The sequence below is a fragment of the Ambystoma mexicanum genome, chromosome 10, assembly GCF_040938575.1.
Source record: "Ambystoma mexicanum isolate Mex_15411 chromosome 10, UKY_AmexF1_1, whole genome shotgun sequence".
In the NCBI taxonomy this organism is placed as follows: domain Eukaryota; kingdom Metazoa; phylum Chordata; class Amphibia; order Caudata; family Ambystomatidae; genus Ambystoma; species Ambystoma mexicanum.
The window spans coordinates 1,206,697,284-1,206,719,373 of NC_090932.1; positions in this window are offsets into that span (position 1 = coordinate 1,206,697,284).

A 22,090-nucleotide genomic window follows, 5' to 3' on the forward strand; every position below is an offset into this window, starting at 1 on the left:
ACCTGCATACAAACGCGAATCACCAGAGCTGCACAATTAACAGCATTAATACACCGCTTTGCAATAAACAATTGTGGCTACACTATGTGGGGCTTGCGCCAGCTTTAGCTGCAAATATTGGTTCCTATGGTTACCTACGGACTGGAGGCACTTCTAAACATCAATTTAAGCTGGCTCCAAGTCATAGAGGGCACATTTTGGAGGCGGATATTGGGCCTCCAGCAATGTATTCCAACGGCGATCCTAAGACTGGAATTGGGGCTAACTTCCCTGAAGGCCACTGTACTTAAAAGAAGAGCTGAGATCTACTCGAAGATGAATAACCAACCATTGAACTTCCTGCTAAGTTCATTACATTAGAAAATCTCAAGGGAGGCTACTCTCTACCATCTGAAAGCTCATATGGAAAACCTATACAAGGAGATTGGCTGGATTCCTGCACTGAGGGGCACACTCGACACATCAAAGAAAGCTCTTCCCAAATAAATAGATCTATGGGACTGGCTCGAGAACTTTGATCATCTGAGAAAACTTACAAAGTATCAATTTGTAAAGTATAGACTATATACCTACTTGAAACAACAGCTGTACTTTAATTTGAGCCCCTCTAGTAAACTTAGACGTTTCCTTCTGTTGCTACATCTTGACTGTTTACCGGTATTAGCAAATAAGTGGATAGACAACCATCTACTGTCACACAAAAGACATTGTCGAATGTGCAAGAACATTTCCACCAACGAAACAGCTATACACCTTCTAACAGCCTGCCCGTCTATGCTTAAAACTTATGAACTATGCTATGGGAAAGTGGATCATAATTTGGATCACATAGAGGCAACATGGTTCTGGTATCGCAGCTAAATTCGACCTCTATAAAAACTCACATAGCTATGTACAGTATATGGCTGAGCATTGAGAAATCTTTGGGCATCACCATCTAGCCCATACAATAACTCAATCCCGTCATAGCTTATAGGGCCAGCAGGTTACGTCCCCTAACATATGACATGTTGAGATCATTATCCTATTGGGGGCCATTGGTGTATGATACGTGACCCTGTGAAACTAATTGAAGATATTTACAATTCCACTGACTGAGGGAAGGGAAGGCTTTGACTTCTGAAAATGAAATGAAATGAAGTACACTTTTGTATGATGCATTGTATAGAACCTTTAACGGTACTTATTGCTCTATGCTCTATGTTCTTCGCTACAGTAGCATCACATTGTTTTTGTCATTGTTATGTAGAATGATTTCTATCCTTCTTCACCCATGGAAATCTCATGATTAGAACAACTATTTTTTTTATTTCTTTTTCTCTATTAATTTCAATTCTAAGTGAGGTTTTAGTCTTCCCATTTTTGCCTGTTTTTTTTTTTTTTTTGCCTGGTTTTATTTTTATTTCTATTCATAAATGTGTAAAGTTTATATTTAAATTGTTTTCACATTATTAAATGAATTGTTATTGTTGTTAAATGATGCACCTAGAGGATGAGAAGTATGCCAAGAGTACTTCTCATTTAGTGCCACCATTAATGGGTGAATAGTAGAAAGGGTTGGGAGTGGAGACCAGGTGGGGAGTCCATAGGTCCGGGAAGGGGACAGAAAAGAGAATATTGGTAATATTCTGCCTGGAAGTAGCATTGACATATAGTATCGGCTATAGGTACGCCTGGACTAGAGCTATTTGAAGCTTTTTACTTCCAGACTTCGTGAGACTTCGTGAGACAGATAGGATAGGTGATAGAGTAGCAGTTAGAGTAGATAGGGGCGAAAGAGAGTGCCATGTAAGTAGCAGGGAAGGGAGAGAGATAGACAGGGGAGCTGCACAGTGCACAAATAAACTTACAAGGTGGCCTAGCAGCCAAGCAGGCACAGATGAAGAATGTGCTTTAAACAAAAAATGCACAGGCTAGCAGATATTAAGTACACAGACTGGATGAGTGTTAAAGTGCAGCTAAAAACAATCAATGTGCAGGTTTAAAGGCCCATCTAAATTCTGTTTTCCAGCAAAGCACTAAAATGCAGCAGAAAACGATCAATGAGAAGGTTTAAAGGCCCATCTAAATTAATTTTTCCAGCAAAGCACTAAAATGCAGCAGAAAACAATCAATGCACAGGTTTAAAAGCACATCTAAATTCAACTTTCCAGCAAAGCACTACCATGCAGCAGAAAACAAACAATGAACAGATTTAAAGGCACATCTAAATTCAACTTTCTAACGAAGCAGTAAAATGCAGCAGAAAACAATCACTGTGCAGGTTTAAGGGCACATCTAAATTAAGTTTTCCAGCAAAGCACTAAAATGCAGCAGAAAACAATCAATGTGCAGGTTTAAAGGCACATATAAATTCAACTTTCCAACCAAGCACTAAAATGCAGCAGAAAACAATCAATGAGCGGGATTAAAAGCACATCTAAATTCAACTTTCAAGCAAAGCACTAAAATGCTGCAGAACACAAACAATGCACAGGTTTAAAAGCACATCTAAATTCAACTTTCCAGCAAAGCACTAGCATGCAGCAGAAAACAAACAATGAACAGGTTTAAAGGCACATCTAAATTCAACTTTCCAACAAAGCAGTAAAATGCAGCAGAAAACAATGAATGTGCAAGTTTAAGGGCACATCTAAATTCAGTTTTCCAGCAAAGCACTAAAATGCAGCAGAAAACAATCAATGTGCAGGTTTAAAGGCACATATAAATTCAACTTTCCAGCAAAGCAATAAAATGCAGCAGAAAACAATCAATGAGCGGGATTAAAGGCACATCTAAATTCAACTTTCAAGCAAAGCACTAAAATGCAGCAGAAAACAATCAATGCACAGGTTTAAAGGCACATCTAAATTCACCTTTCCAGCAAAGCACTAAAATGCAGCTGAACACAATCAGTGCACAGGTTTAAAACACAGAATTATTTAAGTTACAGGCAGTGCAGAAACTCAGAGCAGGCCAGTGAGCTACCAAGAGTGGAGAGCCCAAGGGGCGTTATCAAGTCCAGTGGATGATCGGCGGAAGATGAAGAAAAGAGTTTGCGGTGCCAGGGGCAGAGGACCCTGGAAGGGTGAAGATTGTGCAGGAAAGGACAGGAGACTTCCAACCTACAGTATGTCAATTGGATTCAAGTTACAGGCAGGAGGAGAAAGCAAGAGAGAGGCGGCACAAGTGAGGCTGTGCAGTAAGTGGCCCAAAGGAAGCCGGCTAATAGTGCAGGCCCGGTTATGGGCAGGAGGGGTGCTGGAGAGGGTACCAAGGCAGGTGAAGGCTTGAGGAAGGCGTCGGAAGCGAGATCATGGAGCACAGGTCAGGAGGGCATCATGAGAAGTGTGCCAGGCAGCTATATTACCCTTGCAGCAGGTGATGAGAGTGGGCGATTAGAACAGCTCATGGCATTAAGCAGAGGGGGCCTCCTGCCCTTGCAGCCACAGTCAGACAGGCCAGACAAGGGCTTTAGTGAGGGCTTGTGTCTGGTTCAGCCTGCTGGCTCTCTAGATTGCCTTAGGTGCAAGTCGTTAGCCAATCACTGCATCAGATCAAGAAGAACAAGTTGGCACTCTGATGCCCGTGTTGGCAGTGGTGGCCATGTTGGAAAATTACAACGCACCAATTTAAATACACCCCAACTTGGCATATCAGATGAAACGTTATCCAGCTGCTCCGCACAAGTAAATCCCAAAGGTGAGATTTAGAAACACACAGCACATTAGGATCCTGCTAGGGTGCTATTATCAGCAAACATTTAGCAAAATAATAGTAGCGCATTACAAGCCCAAGTGAGCTTACCTAGGTTAAGTGGCTGCATCCAAGATCGTCGGCCTCGTGATTGATAGAGAGATGAGGCAGCCTGCGTCCACCCTATCCCATTGTCATCTCACACAGGCATGTAGTTGATGAATTAAAAACAATTGGCTAGCCTTTAGGTGTCCAGTATGGAACAAGTAAACTTAACAGCCATGGTCTACCCAGTGGTGCACAAGGATGGGGCCTGCCCTCAATGGCTCTGAGCTTTGCCCTCCAGAGTGGGCAGGGGCCCCCATGAGTAACACTGCTGAGTAATATGGCTGGCACATTTACTGTCATGGAGCCTGGCCACAGACACATGTAGGAGACAGCTGTTCCAACTGTGACTCAGTCAATCCGGCCTGACCGCTATGGCCATATGGCAAGTTGGACCAAGCCAAAGGAACACATGGCCCGGGACAGTCCATCCAGGGGCTGGGTCTTAAGCTGCCATTCGCAACAAACACCCATCCTCTCTTACCTGGATCCCACAGGCTGGATCCTGCCACTTTGCCACCGGCTGGCCCAAGGTCATCTGGTCTGGTGCGCTCACTGGAAAAGGAGAAGAGTGCTCACCGCTGAACCCGTATCCCTGCAGGTGTACACATGGTGTGTGGCAGTATCCTGTACACATTGTAGCACAGCAGGAGGAGGAAGGACTGACAACCTTACGGCACCAGCACCAAAGATGTGCCTTTTAAATAACTGTGCCTCAAAGGATGAATCCCAGTAGATTGCAACGAGGTAGCTGCTCTGCTACTTACGAACGACTGACCCAGAATCAGGTTGTCATCAAATGATTATGCACCACATTCCTCACAAACATTTGTGCCATTATGGGCATGAGAGGTGCCCCCTTATGCCATACACAAGTCCTGAGTCAAGCAGCACCATGCAGAGGAACAGTCTGGCTATCTTAGGCCAACCGAGGCTTCACAGTGCTTTGTTAGCATCACAGTTTAGGGTGGATACTGACTCAGAGTAATTCAGCCAAAATCCTGCAGGTGGCAGTTCTGCCCCATTGGACCTTCAGCCATATAAAGTCTGAGAATAGTTTCAGATTGTTTTTGCTCCAAGACCACTAAACATTTGCCAGACCAGATTAATCTGGGAAATATGAGTGCCAGTTTTCCTGAGTGAAACCTCAGGGGGAACCAGACACTAGATGGTACGATTGCTCATCTGCCCTTATACCCAGGTCGGACAAACGATTGCAGAGTGGACCACTATGGACCTCCTACACAGTACCCTCTGGCTTCACCCTGCCCAGACATACTGCACAATCTCTCGGGTCCTATAACACATGCACATGCAACACCTCCCAACAGGGAACCATGTGCACGGTGCAATGGGATCCCACCTCAAATGGTGTATGCGAGCCTTCACTTCCATGGTGATACAGGATTTGGTCTTGCCTCCAACATTGGAGTGTGTTACAAGATGGGGTGTGTGGGTAACCAACATCATCTCAGACTCCTGGTGCCCTTTGTGGGCCTCCCAGTCTGGCGTTGTGAAGTGGTCGGGGTACACTGAGCACAATCCACCCCAGCTGACACTTGCACTGGGAGCAGGGGTTTCTGTCCACTGTCAATTCCCTGGTGACCCCCAAGAGATGCTGGGAGGGTTGCCAGAGGATGCCGTGCTGGTGGTCAATCTCCCTCAGCCACGTGGACATGTTGAAACTGTAGTCAGGGTCAGTGTCACTCTTCGCCAGAGTGAACAGGTACCTGCCCATGGCAACACCAGCCAAGGTGGAGCCAGTCCTAGAACACCACTTTGGAGGTAATGTGCCCTTGAGCATGTCTGTGGGTCAGAAGCAACAAAGCATTCACCCCACAAGCAATTGTGGGGGTGGACATGGCAACCACATTGGTACCGGCAAACCAGCCTGCATTGGGGAGGTGGTGGTGGAGGGGAAGAGGCTGGGCTCAGACACAACTGAAAGCATGAGGGGTCTCTCCATGTGTCACCAGTGGGATGGTAACAGGGAGGGTTGCCACCCCACAGAATGGTCTTTCTGAACCGGGAAGGGTGAACAGCATGGCTGAGCGTGCCTGAACTGGGGCTAACAGCACCCAACCCTGTCCACTTTGATTTGGCCACCAGTGAGCTTCCATGATGCTTAGCCTTGGGTCTGCTTGGGCTCCCATGTAAAGGGTCTCACCCAAGGGTGGATACCCCTGACACAGCCCCGAAGCGGGTGGATTGAATTTATATAATACTGCAGCCTGTGGATGTAGGAGGCAGGCCAAAATGTGCATGGTCGTAGGACATGAGGGGGTAGGAGGGAGGCAACAAATCCCCCCACAATTTTAAGTGGGGGGATATAATAGTTTTTATCCCCCCCAGATTTTGCTGCTCGCAGCGTGTGCAATACGACTGCAGCCTGCACTGCAAGCTGCAGTTGTCATGTGACTGTAAGCTTGCTTGCAAAAGTTAATGCTGCCCCACACCTGTGCATAATAAACGTGCCCAGCCCAGGCCTGGGAACAAACAATTGCACGTGCCCTGCCTGTGCAGTGCACTACTGCGCAGCCTCAGCCTTCTTTCACTACGAAGGAGAAGCCAAGCCAGGCAGCGACGCGTGCTCCAGTGAGTGAGTCGCTGTCTGACACTGTGTGTTAACTTATCGAGGGAGACAGAGCCACTTCCAATAGTGTTGTTTTACGGTGTGAATCTCCCGTTAGTACTGTAGGTAAGGTAATGCTCATGTTAGCTCATTTATTAATGACTTTGTTTATAAACTAAACTAGAGTGAGCCAGACTTTGTTTAATATCACTGATGCATACTTGTTATTAAGTTGCAACGTCTAGTCATATTCCTGTTGTTTAAATGTCCGGGTCTCCCAGGCCCATGCAGTTAGCATGAATGGCGCTCATTCTGTTTTTCCTTTCATGATAAATGCCCTCATTACCGCCCGTGTAATGTCTGGTGGAAAGAAAGTGTTTTGTTTTTGCCTGACCGCATTACGCCACATGCTGTTACCGCGTGGCAGCAACGCTCTCCTTTGTGCAGGCCAGTCCCTTCGGCATTCTTGCAATGGTGGCTGCACACCCTGGTGGTGGATTACATGGAAGGGAGCCGTGGGCGGGCATCTCGTGTAAAAAATACACGTGGCTGCTACCTTTGAGCCAAAAGCTCTTCCCCTTTTGGAAGTTGCAGTGTTGTTATCCTCGTTAGCAGTCGTATACACCTACAGAGTGTAGTTTTTTTGGCTTGAGTAACAGGCAATAGTGACTTGAATAACAGTTAATCACACACAGTTGGGCCATCTGAAACCCCCCATCTCTGGGGAAAACAATGTGTGTAGATAGCCTTATTTGTGCTTTATCACGCTACTTTTAGGGTGCTATAATATATATGCCTTCACTTCTGTTTCTTGTCGTGAATTCTTCTTCAACACAAGCATTAGCAAGCCAACACTTTGCCTTTAGTATAGGAATTCGGTAAGCGCATGTATCCGAGACTGCCATCATATGCCTAGTTAATCACACCATTTAAAAGCTGAGGTCGCCTAATCACCATGTAGTAGGTACAGATATTTGATTCCCAAAGTGCCAGTGCCCTTAAAAGGTAGACAGGATTTAAATAGTCTCACTAGAGCTTGTTTTTAATCTGGAGCGCTCAATAGTGACATCATCAATGGCATTATGCAAGTTTAGAACTACCTATCTCTGTTGTAATTAAATATAAATACCCCAATATTTGGTTCCTGCTGCCAAAGGTTGTAGTCTGTGTCACTTTATCCTGAGTGAGTTTGCGGGGCCCAAGAGTGTTAAGTCCTTGCGAGTGGGTGGATTTCAGTAAAGCGTAAATTGCAAGAGTGTCTCTCTGGGGTTATATAACCCTAGAGATTTCCCCCGAGATTGGTCTTTACTCCGTCCCCCATTATTGGCTCACTGCTCGGTGAACCCTTAACCTCGCAGAGAGGCAAGAACATGGGTGTAAGAAGAATCTTCACACTTGTCTTCAAGAAGAGTAGGAGTCAGGTCATTTTGCAGTACAGAGGTGAATAGACCATTCCCCCATAAAAAGAATGCCACAGGTTGCTATTCTCCACACATCATTATAGCATAGGCACCATGGAAAAGCCTGAAGGAACTGGCAAGAGCAATGCGACAGCAACAAGAGAAATGTTGAAGGCCACTTTAATTGTTTTGCTTGTAAATGTTTCAATGTTTGTGGGAAAGCTTGTAGGACTGGGATTACACCAATGTATCAAGTTATCTGCACCCCTATACTCTACACAAGCCGTGTTGCATATTGGTTGGCTGACATGGGGATTTCAATGACCCAGTCATGCCAGGGTATCCTGCGCCCTCACGGGGGTCGCCTATCCCAGATGAGATCTGTGTTGGAAGAGGCAAATGACTCATTTTTGCTATGCCTTTAGGCCCTTCTGGATCTTGAGTGACATAGCTTCTATCCCTGCTCAGTCAGTTTGATGGTAACGAGCAGAATCCTTTAATGAGCGTTTTTAGGCGGAATGGCGGGATGAACATATTCGGATAGGTAAGTAGAAACAGTTACTAAATAGGAAAACAAGGAAAGAGGACAGAGGGATTTTAAAAAAAAAGGAACAACTATTGAAAAGCGATAGGGAAGAGGGAGTTAAACACTCATATTTAAAAATGAATGATACATTTAAAAAAAGGTGAAGTTGTTCAAAAGGGGCAATTTCTGGCACATCATTAGTATACTGTCCTTTCGTGTGTGAACACACTGGGCCAGATTGTCAAAGCGTTTTTGGCAATGAGATGCCCAATTCACAAAAGGCATCTGATCAAATGCATCTTAGAGTCCTGATATGCCCAAAGGGCCAGATTCTCAAAAATTAACCCAAACTAAAAAAAGGGTAGTGGATGCGTTCTTTTCATTTGTGCTCATCGCTGAAATGAGCAGGTCACTTTATTCTCAAAGGTGACCTGCGAGTTTCAGGAGGGGCTCCACAGCGGCCCAGACATTAGTGGATGACAGGCTCCCAGCAACAGCGTTGTTCGTGGGAGCACATATCAAAGAGGGGTGCCCTTACAGAAAAAACTACCCCTGACAAATAGTTGCCATCTACAGCTGCTTGCGCACGATCACACAGAGTCCCATGTAATAGGATCCCTTTTTCTACGGCTTTCCAGCACAGCAAAAAATGGTTGCATATGTGGCATGTGACCTGGCTCTATGCCATCTCTTTTGGAGAAGGAGACTACTTCCTTGAGTCACAGGGAACAGAGGGGAAGCAGGGTAACCATCTGAGATCTGCAGATGCACGAGGTGAGGGTATTTCACTTACTTTGTTGGAGGTTTAAAAATGGGCCAGGTGTCCTGCATCACTTCACTGGTGTACAGCATGTATGCATAGTTGGACTGGGTTGCCCCCTCTGGCAACAACAGGCAGGTCACACCCAAGAGTGTGGGCACCAAAGAACACACCAAAATCAGAACCCTGGAACAGATTTATTACTGCCAGTGAAATAAACTCATTGCCGGCAGAGTATGTTTGGCACAGGGGGTTTGTGTGCCCTGGGCAGGGACCTGAGGAGGTGGTGCGGGGAAGGGTTGAAAAGGGAAAGTATGAGTCGTGAGGCTGCTGGGTAGGAAGAAAGAGGGTGACAGAGAATGGGGAAAGAGAAGAGAGAGGAAAGAATGGGTAACTGGGAAGCAGAGAGAGGGCAGTGGGGGAGCAAGGCAGAGATTAGCCAGTGGGGAGACAAGGCGAGATAATGTGGTTCATAGAGAGGGCAAGGACTGAGGGAAGGGGGGAGAAAGAGAGAGACAGGAGAGATAGAGCGAAAGGGAGAGAGAGAGAGAAAGAGAGAGAGAGAGAGAAATAGAGAGAGAGAGAGAGAGAGAGAGAGAGAAAGAGAAAAAGAGAGAGAGAGAGAGAGAGAGAGAGAGAGAGAGAAAAAAAGAGAGAGAGAGAGAGAGAGAGAGAGAGAGAGAGAGAGAGAGAGAGAGAGAGAGAGAGAAGGAAGCAGTGGCAGAGTGGGCAGGAGGCCCACTGATTGACAAATATAGCAGGTTGGGAGTGAGGAGGGAGAAAAATGCGAGAGGGTCAAGGACAGCAGACAGAGAAAACAGGGGTACTTGCTAAAGGGGGCTCCTCTGTCTCTCAGCCCCCAACCCACACGGTCAGCACACCCTGGCAGGTAACCCAGAAAGAGACCCAAGTCCTTGCTTCCTACGTATATAAGACTGTGACAACCCCACTCCAGAGTCTGCCCCACCGCCCACCCCTGCCCCTGGTGGACACAATAGGTCAGGGACAGAGGGACAGGTACTCACTCCCCGTCTGTCACATCCCCCTCATTCAGAGCCCACTCCCAGGATGATCTGGCCCTATGAATCATGGGGTGTCCTGCAAACACCTGCAGTGGAAACACATGCTGTGGGGAAGGGTGAACATTTCTCAGGCATGCACAATAATATATAGTCACATTCAGTGCAGTCACATACAGAGCATGTACAGCATAAATGTGGGGAATGAAAAGTAATGCAATACATTGAAGATGAAAATCACATACAAAAAACCAACAGTAAATGACAAGTGACCTAATGTCTAACACAGGTAAAGGTTGGCACGGGTCCACACGTAACAAGCAGTCCAAACCTTGGTGGTCTAAGTGTGCTAAATTGGCACTGTGGAGCTTAACGATGCATACAGGCAGACCACCCTGATATGCGTGTGCAAGTCAGCTGCAATACTCCTTTTGGCCAGGCACCAGGCTTGCTGTAAAAAAGCACCACTCACTGAAAAGCACCACATGCCTTACACTTACCACAACACTGCCATGGCCTGTCATGGTGGACCCACCAGGGCCAGCCGTGCTGGGACATTGCATGTGGAATGGACCTTGTCTGGCTTAAGGAGGGGAGCAGCCAGGTATTGAGTGCCTTCAGGGAGGAAAGTTGGTCCTCTGTGTGGTAGATGCTGATTGGGAAGGAGTTCCAAAGTGTGTGAGCTTGGACAAAGAAAGGGGATCCACTTATCCTGGTGGAATTGAAGGGAGGTATGTCATGGATGAGTGCAGAGCCAGATCCAAGGTTCCCGGTGGGTTGGTAGCCTGTGAGTCAGTGTTGCAGGAAGTCAGGGTCTGTCTTGTGGAGGGCACAATGGGTGATGCACATGGCCTCAGAGGTGGAGTGTCAGCCGATGTGAAGCCAGTGGAGCACTTTGAAGACAGCAGTGATGTGTACTCTGTGGGGAAGGGTAAAGGGAAGTGGGAGAGAAAGATTGCCAACATTGCTGTTACTCAGTTAGGGTAGGAGAGGAAGAATCATGTAAGCAAGTGGAGGTGTAGATGACAGGATCTACATACATTGTTGATGGGGTGATAGAGTGTTCTGTCAGAGTCCATGGTGTATCCCAGGTGCTTTACTGAGATGGATGACATGGATGGGGTGCCTAGGGAGGAGAGCCAGGGGGTGGGCTGAGGGAAGAGTGCCATTTATACACAGATCTGAATATCTGTTGTACCAGGATTATGGAGGCTGAGGAGAGCCGTCATACAGTGGTCCACTTCTGTGACGCACAAGTCGAGGTCAGGATGGGGAGAAGCTTGGATTTGAGTTTCATCTGTGTAGTAGTAGCAAGTTAGGTCATGTGAGTGGATAAGGGCAGGGAGGGGGCTCAGGTAGAGATTGAAGAGTTGGGGGGATCAGGAGGCCCTCTGTGGGGCCCCTTTGGAGACAGGGCAGGGGAGAGGGGAAGGGTGGGAGGAGAATGACTTGTCAATGGTCAGCGAGGTAAGAGGTGATCCATCTTAATGCAGAGTCCCTGAAGGCTTGAGAGTGGAGTCTGTCCATGAGGATGTTGTGGTTGATAGTGTCAAAGGATGCTAATAGGCCAAGGAGGATATGTGCAGCACAGCCTAATGAGTCTGCATTTCATTGTGGATGTGCAACCAGTAAGCCAAAGCACATGCATGGATGCTAAAGGAGACATTCACACACATGTACATGTAGGGCAAATCACATCTTCAGCGACAGTGACCATTCCCCAAACATCACCAAATCACATCATCTATACATACACCTACCTGAGCTGCCACTTGCCACTAATGGGGTGCAAATAACACTAGCTATGAGCATGATAGACAGTGCACAGCCTTACCTGCTGGTACAGCTGTTCTGCTGTGAATCCCTCACCACCAGTTGCGGCTGCTTACATAGGGCGGGGGGGCGCTGCCCCCTCCCCAGGGCACCCATAGTGTGTGTGCTGCAGAGTGCACACACTGAAAATATAGATTTTTTGTGATTTCTTTTTTTTTTGTTTTTTGCCAGCGCTGCATGGCAGCACAATACAAAAATATAAATAATGAATGACTGCCGCTCAGTCTGAGAGGCCCTAAGCCGAATCATCAACATTGCGGAGTACGGTCTTACTCAGATCGTTCTACAATGTTGATGACTGGGCCTGGCTACAACACAGGGGCGCGTCCCCTTTTACGCATCTTTTTGTTGTATTGTGTAGATGCGTGGAGCTACAAGCTCAACACAATTTAGAAGACTGGTGGGGTGCTAGAGGGGTGGCCCCGCCAGTATATAATCTGTGCGCAAACAACACAACACCAGCCAGCCTCTTATTTTAGAGTGGGGGCGGGCATAGGCTAGCAACAGGTATTTTGCAAATGTCATTGGCTGTTTGCCAGCCAATGACATTCATGAGTGTGGGTGGGGTTGGGTGATGGGCACCAGCGTGTTAGTGACGTAGGTGTTGCCACCAAGTGGTTCAGGCCCAACCAGGCCGGTGAACAGGACAATCGGTAAGTAAAAGGCAATTTGATGTTATCCAAAGGAAGTGTGGTAGAACATCTGCTTATATTTCATATTCAACACAACCATCTGGGAAGGCCATTCCCACCCGTTTGAAGAACACTGTAGTATAGCGTTGTTTGGTTCAGCCAGGGACTACCACCGTGGGGCCGGATTTCAGTGACGCCTTTGCACTGCACTGAAGGGGGCTAGCGCTTGGAAGCACTCTCTTTCCATACTTGCACTCTCGGCTGCTACACTTTCGTGTTGTCTTTGCCCCTTCGCACACTTTCTCTCCCTTTACCCCCTGCCCATATACCTTCTCCCACTTGTATCTCCCTTCTTCTATTAGTCTGAATACAATATATTAATGTTGAAAACCCTCGCTCTCGGCCACCTACTATTCTGCCTCGTCCCCTCTATTTTAATGTGCTACATTTGCAAGCCCCGACAGCTATTGGCAACCCCCCCCCCCCCCCGGCATGGGGAAGGCAGGGCCCGGGGGCCGTGCGCAGGTGGGGGGCATATCGGGTGCCACACTTTCTCCCCACCCGAAAGTCGCTGGCAATGGCTGGGCTAGAAGCTGCAGTTCACTTAAGACACCCCCACTGTAAGGACCCCAGTGAAGCTGGGTATTGATAGAGCAGGGGGCGTGCAGCGTCACTTTGCAGGGAGAAGTATATTCTGCATTGTCCTCTCCCCCATTATTCTACATGGGGCTGCTGTAGAACCTTCCCAAATAACGCAGTGCGGTTCCCAATCTAGATGTAGTAATGCACCAACGGGCCTCTTTCAGCCTGCAGGGGTGGGAGATGGAGTTAAGTCACAGGTGAGGTCGGCCATGGGTATATTGGGAGCCTTTACGAGCCTATGCATAATTAGTACATTTGGAGGAAAAAGAAAAACAAAGTCTATGTTTTTTTTTTTTTTTTCCTCCAAATAAATCTGAAGTTTAATCTAGGTGTCTCTTGAAGGCTTCAAGCACAGCAAGGGCCTTCTGCTGAATTGCATTCTGGTATTTTTTGTCTTCCATTCAAGGTGGGGTGATTAATGCCACAAATGTAAACTTTTTGCCTTGCATATTTCTATAAGGATTTATATATTTGTATGACTACCTTACCATGGTTTGTGTACTTTTCAAATTGTCTTTGTAAAACAGAGTATTGTTGAAAGCCAAGCATGTGAGTGAGAAGGGTAGCATGAGAGGGCAAGTGAGTCTTGACTATATTCCCAGGATGTGGGAAGAGAGGATTCAGTACTGGAGACTGGAGAGGTTTTATTCTCTCAGGCCCTGTGCTGATTTTCAGGGCACAAGTCGAGAGGATACATATGGGTGGACAGCGTCCACCCACTTTTTTCAGGGGGCGAACACAACCTCTTTTAGGCGTATCTGAGGCTAGCATTAAAAAAAGTTTGATCGCTCAAGTGTTCGGCTACTCGTGTTTTTCACCCCAGCCTAGCATGTTTCCAGTGCAAAAGCTGCCCTACAAGCCCACATGAAAGTGTCATCAAAGCACATGTCTACTATTTGGATTTTGTTTTCCTTTAAATATTTCAATATAAATTGTTGGGTTTAAAAGGTGTGTACTTTTTATTCTTTGCCAGCATAGTTATTGGAACACTCTCAGGCAGTGGTCGAAGTGAGCGGAAGCGGTTGGGAGCAGTGCCCCTCTACTTCTTTTTTTTAAGTTTACCATTCCTATACTTTTATTTTAAAACAAAACTGTTCCGGGATGGTTTTGTTTTAAAATAAAAGTATAGGAAGCAGTTGAAACTTGCACTTCAAGTGCACTGCACTGAACGTTCGCTTAAACACCATGTGCATGTGTTTGGGGGTTTGTATTGTGTGTGGGGGTGTATGGCAATGGGATTTTTGGAGAGCTGGGGCAGGTCAGTAGGGAACATAGTTCCACTACTTCTTTTCGTACACTTCAAAGGTTATTGTTCCAGTGTTGGTTACTTTTTTTGAAGGGCAAATACTCATTTGTGTTGTGCACTTTCTTGTAAAGGGAAAGATCAATTGAACTAAATGTGTATATTTCACTTTAAGATATGTTCACTTACAGTGCATATATTAATGGGTGGCAACTTTTGATTTTTGGTACGGGGCAGAGGTTACCACACAGAGTGATGCGAGGGAGCTGTACCCAGCCCCTGTCAAAACAACACATTATATAGCACATTTTGCAGCAGGAATAGAGAAAAGCCATATCATTTATAGGCAGGTCTAAACATAATCTCAGCAACAGTCACCTAACTTACTGAGTTGTCTTTGCAGCATTCTCCTATAGGATCGCCTGCCACTCCCTGACCCTCAAAGCAGATTGAAATGATGCTCTTGAATTGTAACCGAACCTGGAGTATTGGAAAACTTAATTCTTAAAAACTGCCTGTAAAATCAATACATTTGTACTCCTTTTTCTTTGAAAACGGTACTGCAAAATGCATACTTTTAACCCTTTTTTCGAAATGTTCATAGGGGGGAAAACCCCAGCAAACTCCCCTATTGTCGGTTCAGCTCGCACGCTACGCTCGCTCGCATGCACTTACTAATTCCAGGCTTAGCGCCCCACCACTTCAGAATTTCACCAGCCGCCACTGCTCACCACCTCCACCCAACACTGTACCTCCACATTGGGGCATGGAAGGCCATAGTCCAGCAGAAGGAATGGGAACTAGGGTGGAAAAAGGGTGCTGATTGGACTTCTCCGGGAGTGCGGGAACAGGACGAGGCAAGATACATAGAACAGCACAGGACATAGGTTTGGACCAGTTTTTTCCACTGGATCATACCTATCTGTATTGTGTTCTCTAATACCCCTGGGTGCTCTATCCCCACCAACATTATCCAGATGTCATTAAAATACATTTAGTGAAAAAAATGCAGTACGAAATGACTCTTATATCTGTTATAATGCTGGAATTGTGTGACCTCTCACCCTGAAATTTTGGTTTTGTTTATCTAAGAATCTACATGACCCCCACGAGGGTGCAATATGTGTAGCCAATCGGTTGCGGGCATGAGTTTCTTGTAGCAATAGGATTGTCACCCTGCGTCTTTGGGCATACACCGTGATCCTACAAGCTTTAGTATAATTCCCTATCCCCCTAACATTCCATGTAATTATTCGCAGCATCATGGTCTCAGGTCAATGTACATCCCAGCTTATCCGGGGCCCGGGGAACATCTCAACACCCCACCAGCAACCGAGTAGACACTGTATATGCAAAACAGTACCAATAAGTTCTGCTCTCCATAAACTCGTAGAACGCAGTGCCACCTCACCCATGCCATTTAGTATATAACAACTCACAACTTCCCCAAACCATCCCTCACCACCCATCCCGGCTAGCGGTGTTGGTCCCCGCCCATATAGAGAACAACTTATCCTCTGATTCCACCCAACAGGGGCAACAATACAATACCAACACAGTAGAAATGTTGCGATCGCAATGGGGTGTACTGCTACCGCGTGACCACCTCATGTGGGAAACAGAGTTCCCAGATCAAATAGTCTACATTTGTGGTGGTCCTCCTCGCCCCCTATCTGCATCAGAATAACAAGCTCGCAATACTTGAGAGCGCATCCGCGGTGTCCCTCCCCCGTGCAGACAGCTCTTCTCCCAAATACCTGTGCCCAGATTGAAGGTTTGAAGTGTAGGGTATTGGCCCAGAATACAAAGACACAGAGAGCCTGAAGATTGCAGATTCAAGCAGCTCCCACCTCCCGGCGATACACAGTCAGCCACAAGGACCATGCACCATCAAATGTCCAAAGGTAGATGGGGGCCCCACACAGCAGATCAACAGGCATACAAATTACCGCTCCACAATGTCGTGTCTCTTGGATAGGCATAAAAAAAAACGAAAAACCCAGGTCCTCTCAATAGCGCAGCTGTAGATGGTAGAACCCAAAACAATGTCCAGTATGGGCCAGTATCCTCACCACCCTCGTGGGTAACAGCAGTGCCAGATCAATACAAACATGAAAAACGCTGGGGCGTATGGCCACAGGCAAGACCAGTGGCATTTAGCAGCAAAAGATGGGTGCCAGGGCTGAACGTCCACTCCTCTCCCCGAAGGACCGGCCAGAGGCACAGCGTCTCCCACAGCCCAGGGAGAAGAGCCAACCCCACACTCCCACTGTGCTAACAAAGGATTCTTGAATGGCACTGCCGCACAGGGCCACTGCACTAGGCTGGGTGGGGGTTGTTGTCAGCCTTCCAAGAAAGCAGAGTGCAAATGAGCAGCTCTGTTATTGATGGTGTAGGCAGCTCCTAAAATAGCCTTTGGGCTTGTGCGCTGATGCTACGGCAGGTAAGTAGGTAGGTAGATAAGTGGATAAGTAGGTCGGTGTTCCTCAACCCCCGAGTCCTTGGAGAATGTGTTCCTGGCACTTCGGGGCATACACCCCATCCATGGCAGTGACTGTCTTCCTCTAGGGGTGCTTAGTGTAGGTGATGACGTCCCGGATCACGTTTCCCAGACAGACCTTGAGCACACCGCAGGTCTCCTCAGAGATGAGGCCGGAGTTGCGCTTGACTCCACCACGGCGGGCCGAGAACCCACCCCCAGGCTCGCAGGCACACAAGTCTGCAGTTGGCCCACTCACACGCCCGCAGCGCACTGCTGGGAAAAGGGTCGGGGGCTGCAGGCACCAGTCGGCCTCCAGGCCAGAAACAGCGACTCCTCACCGGGCGCACGTATGGGCTCGAGCAGTCCACAGCTACAGGCCATGCCTCCGCCTCTGCCGTGCCACCTTCCACCGCGGCCTGGGCGGCAGCACCACCAAGCAGCACGGCCGGCAGCCCCCACACAATCCCGGCACAGGGACAGCCTCCAGCAACTCCCAGATGAATCCCGGCTTCCTCCACACCAATTCCGTCAGCGCTGAGGACCCACCAGGCAGCCGCAGTGGGAGCCGGGTGTGCAGTCAGCACAGGCACTTCCAATGCGGAAGGAGCAGTCACAGTAGGGCCAGCCGTATCAAGCGATATGTCCTCAGGTTTCAGCTAATTTCCAGACCAGTAGTCACACGCACCCATGGTACAGACTTAAACCAAAGATTGGTCTTGCTTACACCTGTAGTCCTAATTGTGTGTGGTGGTCCCAGAGGGTACTGCATGCCATTCTGCCTAACACTGGTTCACAGGAAGGGTACTGCCAGCCCAAGGGTACAGGCCGACCTGGGGTTCATCAAGGTAATCAGTTAGCTCATCTATAACATGCTTTTTTCTAGGTTGCCCCTTCTCCTTGATCCGTGACCTCCTGACACATCCCCTTCCTCTGAGTGGGAGTATGGGTACTGCCAGCCGAACGGTAGAGCTTCACCTGGTGTTCCTCTGCATAATCTGTGAGGATTTTCAGCTTTCATGTGTGAAGCGCTTCTTCTTCGGTGGCCCCTTCTTCCTCACCTATGACTCTTCATGTTGTAATATTTCTTCATAGTGGAACTTGATGGTGCAGGGGCATCTGTAGGGTTAGGCTGATTATGTCTGCGTTTTTGTGCATGGTCACCTGTAGGCTTACGCATACTGTATACTCGTCCCGGTGCAGGGGCACATGTAGGGTGAGGCTGAGCACGTCTTTGTCCTGGTGCACATCCTTGTCCTGGTGCAGGGGCACCTGTAGGCCTACCACGTCCTCATCCTCTTCCTCTTGGAGCCGTCCCACTCATGGTGCAGGCAATCCGAATAACACACCCCAAAAAATATAGGCTATGTAATGGTCAACGTAGAAAGGTGGTGCAGCAAGGCCCCACAAGGCACCCCGAAAACAAAATAAAGGTACACAATGCGTACAAAGCCCTGCAACGCATCTCCAAAAAGAAATTAATGTATGCAATGCGCAAAAAAAGTAAAGTACAAAGCCCTACAAATCACTGCCAAAACATAATTAAGGTATGTGATTCATGGAGTAAAGTCTGTATGTGATGCGTAATGTAAAGTACAAGGCCCTGCAAGGCATCCCCAAAAAATAATTAAGGCACTCAATGTGTAAACTAAACTACAACGTCTGCAGGGCACACCCAAAACAAATGGAGGTATGTGATGCGTGACATAAAGTATATGACCCCACAAGGTACCCCCCCAAAAAATGAAGTAGTGTAAAGGCAACAGCTTGTGAAGTACCCCCAATGAAATGTGTGCCGTGATATGCATTTCTGCAATCATAAATCCTCTTTTGCCATACCTCTGCGTCGCACCTCTTAAATATCCCCATCACTGCTGTGGGACGTGTAGGTGTGCTGCTTGCAGTTCACCGCACGTAAATTACAAACTAGGTCCCTTACTCTTGTCTCCACACTGCCTCATGAGTACATGGGCCACAGAAGTTCCTCTTGCCTCATGCCATTGTTGTTGCCTCCTCCTGACCTGTATTGACTCCAAACTTCACCATCTGCTGCTGCCCGGTAGCATGCGAGTGCCTACTGACCACCTACACTGCCTTGAAGTGCCTGCTGTTACCTCATTGCCTGTTCTCCTGTGGCTAACCTGCACATATCTGTAACCAGCTCATCTGTTATCTTGGGACTTAAACCTCTCTATTCCACCACAAGAGCTCCACAGCACCTTCAGGACCCAGGTGACCCACACCTACCTCAGGGATTACCATGTCTGCTCCGTCCTTCTCTCCATCAAACGGCATCCCCAAGGCAAGGCAGAGGATTCCAACTTCATCTTCACTGAAGATGGCATCCTGGTTGATCAGTTCCTGGTGAACCATGATGCACTCTACGACCCAGCAATGCAGCTGGGAAAGGCCAGGCGTCTGAGGATCTGGGAACACATCATGGCTGACATCAACGCGGAGGGGGTGGCAGTCTGTACCGTGGAATACATTAAGAAGTGCTGAGATGACCTCAAGCACCAGAGCCATGAGAAGGCATAGGCATCCATCGAGGCAGGTGCCACCATGGAGGTGAACAGTGTGGGCTGCCATCAGATGACACACCTTCATCTCTGAGTCCTGGAGAGGTTCTACCCAGTGTTGAACACCGATATCCTTGAATGGCAGGCACAGCTGGAAGCTGCTGGGGAGTAGCCATGGGGTGCTCTGCTCTACAGAGTATGTGTGTTCTGCATGGGTATGCATGATATCAGGCACTCCATTCTGTACACAGAATGTGTGTTGCAAGGATCTACACTGGCATGCAGCCTCATGCCAATGCTGGACATATGTGATGGCAAGTGGACGCGCAAAACTATGTGTGCTGTCAGTTCTTGATGAGTTGGTGCACTTGTGCACATGCAATGTGAGTTGATGACAGCAAGTACTCTGACAGGTGCAGATGCCAGATTACAATATTGGGGCAGTGGGTGTGAGGGACATATATGCATGACACCTCTATGTGTTGCACATTTGCAATTGAAGATTTCATCATCCACACTCAGCAGCTGAGACTGACACATGTTTATGGATGTATGGAAATTACATGTTGGTGCACTAACCTCTCAGGGATGGCAGTGTGATCTTTCAGCTCGCTGCATGAGGAGCCAGAGATGACATGCCATCATCCCATTTGCTTGTGCTGGTAGAAACAGCATAGATGCTTGTACCTCAGCATTGGGTGCCTGTTTGGTCACACTGTCAGCTGTGCATATTGCTACACGTAATTGGCTGTACAAGTGCCCTACCATGTGTCGAAAGCCCTCTCAAATGGCTCGCATTGCCATGTTGTGTGCCATCACATAATGACTTGCTAGAGGGGTCCTGCATAGAACATGGTAGGTTGACAGATATGGTGTACCCAGTAGTGTAGTGCTCTATGCATGCCCGTGGAGGTCCTGCGTACCAGCTATGCTCCCATACACTGAGAGGTTATCCTCTCTACCAAGGGACCCACTGCCCACCCCTCTACCCCTGTAATCTGCCACCTGAGGCCCTGCTGCAGGAGTCAGGGGGAAGTCTTTGGCAGGAGCCCAGGGCCATGGGCCTCCTGTGCCCATTATATTACTTACATCTTCCGGTTGTCCGCTCTCCATGCCCAATCATCCGATGCTGGACCTTGGGAATGCATGGTAGGTCGAGAGGGCTGGCTGGGGTAGTAGTACTCCTATCGTGTGTATAATGAGGCATGATATCTTTGTCCAGTCCTCCTCCTCTGTCACCCAGAGTACACAGTTTACAAGTAAGCATAGTTGCCTTCCTCTCACTTACTGTTGACAATGTATATTGGTCCTGTCTGCCCTCCACTTGGCTCTTACTGACACTCCAGGCTCCACACAACCCCAAGACAGACAGGAGCAATGCCCCACACAATGTGCCAACATAGTTTTGCCTTCTGGGGGTGCTCTTCTGAGTTTCCTTGTTTTATTGCTACCCAGCCGGGTGCCTAGCTGACTAATGAAACTCAGATGACTTATGCTGCAGTGGCAGGGCAGCTTGTCTGTCTGGCTGCCTGCAATCCAGAGTTTCATTTTGCAGACTTGGTTCATCTGGGTTGGACAGCTTGTCCGGCCATGGCCATTGACACAGGCATTTACATACCACCTGCGTTGGGACGTTGTTGACTGAAGAATATGCTCCCTCTGGGAGTGCCCCCTTACATGGGTGCCTCTCCCCCCCAAGCAGTGCAGAGGCAGAGCAGGCCAGCAGTAACCCTTTGGTCACGTGAGAGTACAAGGATGGCTGCCTGACCACAGGGCCTGCTCTACACACAGTGGGTGTGGGGCCACGTGAGCCATGCCCTTGCATTTCTCAACCAAGCTTGTTTTTCAACTGCAGTCCAGAACGATGACAGTTTCACAGGGTGGCAGCCCACCCTTCACCACACTGGTGGTGTGGGCGCATGCAGCAGCCAATGCCTTCTAGCAAGATTAGTGCCTGGGCCCAGGCTATGCCTTCCACCATCCAGCTGGGCATTGGCACATGCGTGACCAACAGTGACCAGTACTGACCAAAGCCATGAACACATGGTATAACCGTAATCTGCACCTTCGTACTCTTCAAGCTTCATATTACCGACTGCCTGTGACCTTCACACCTGTCCGGCCGTCAAGACCGCCACTTCGCATCCTCACATTACGTTACGTTACCTCAGACCTAATCTGATACTAATTTTGCACTTTGAATTCATAAGTGAAATGCACAAGCCATCTCCTTAAGTTTCGCTATAACATGCTCTCTTGCATAGATCTATGACATACTGTTGCATACCAACCTTCTCTACCTCTACTGCTTCACTCCCTTGTCTCACACTTCCTACTACATTGTCTCTCAGCCAACCGTCCCCTTACATTACTGTGGTTGTTCCTTGCAAATAGAGGCACACCTAATATGCTTTACCTCGCCGATAATGTCAGAGAAATCTGTTTCATGTAATGACTTTACCATTCAATTGACATTTACTCCTTTTGCTCGCTTGCTTCTATCCAGTGCTCCATGCTCAGTTAGCTTCCTCCTATATATGGAGTTGACCGCCAACCACGTTATTTTTGTATTGCAGTTTAATCTTAACTCTCTGTAACAACTGATGTGCCTACCCATGTAGGTACTATGAGTTATAACTTTGCTCCTTCTCACGTAGCCTGTTGTAAGACATGAACTTTCTCATG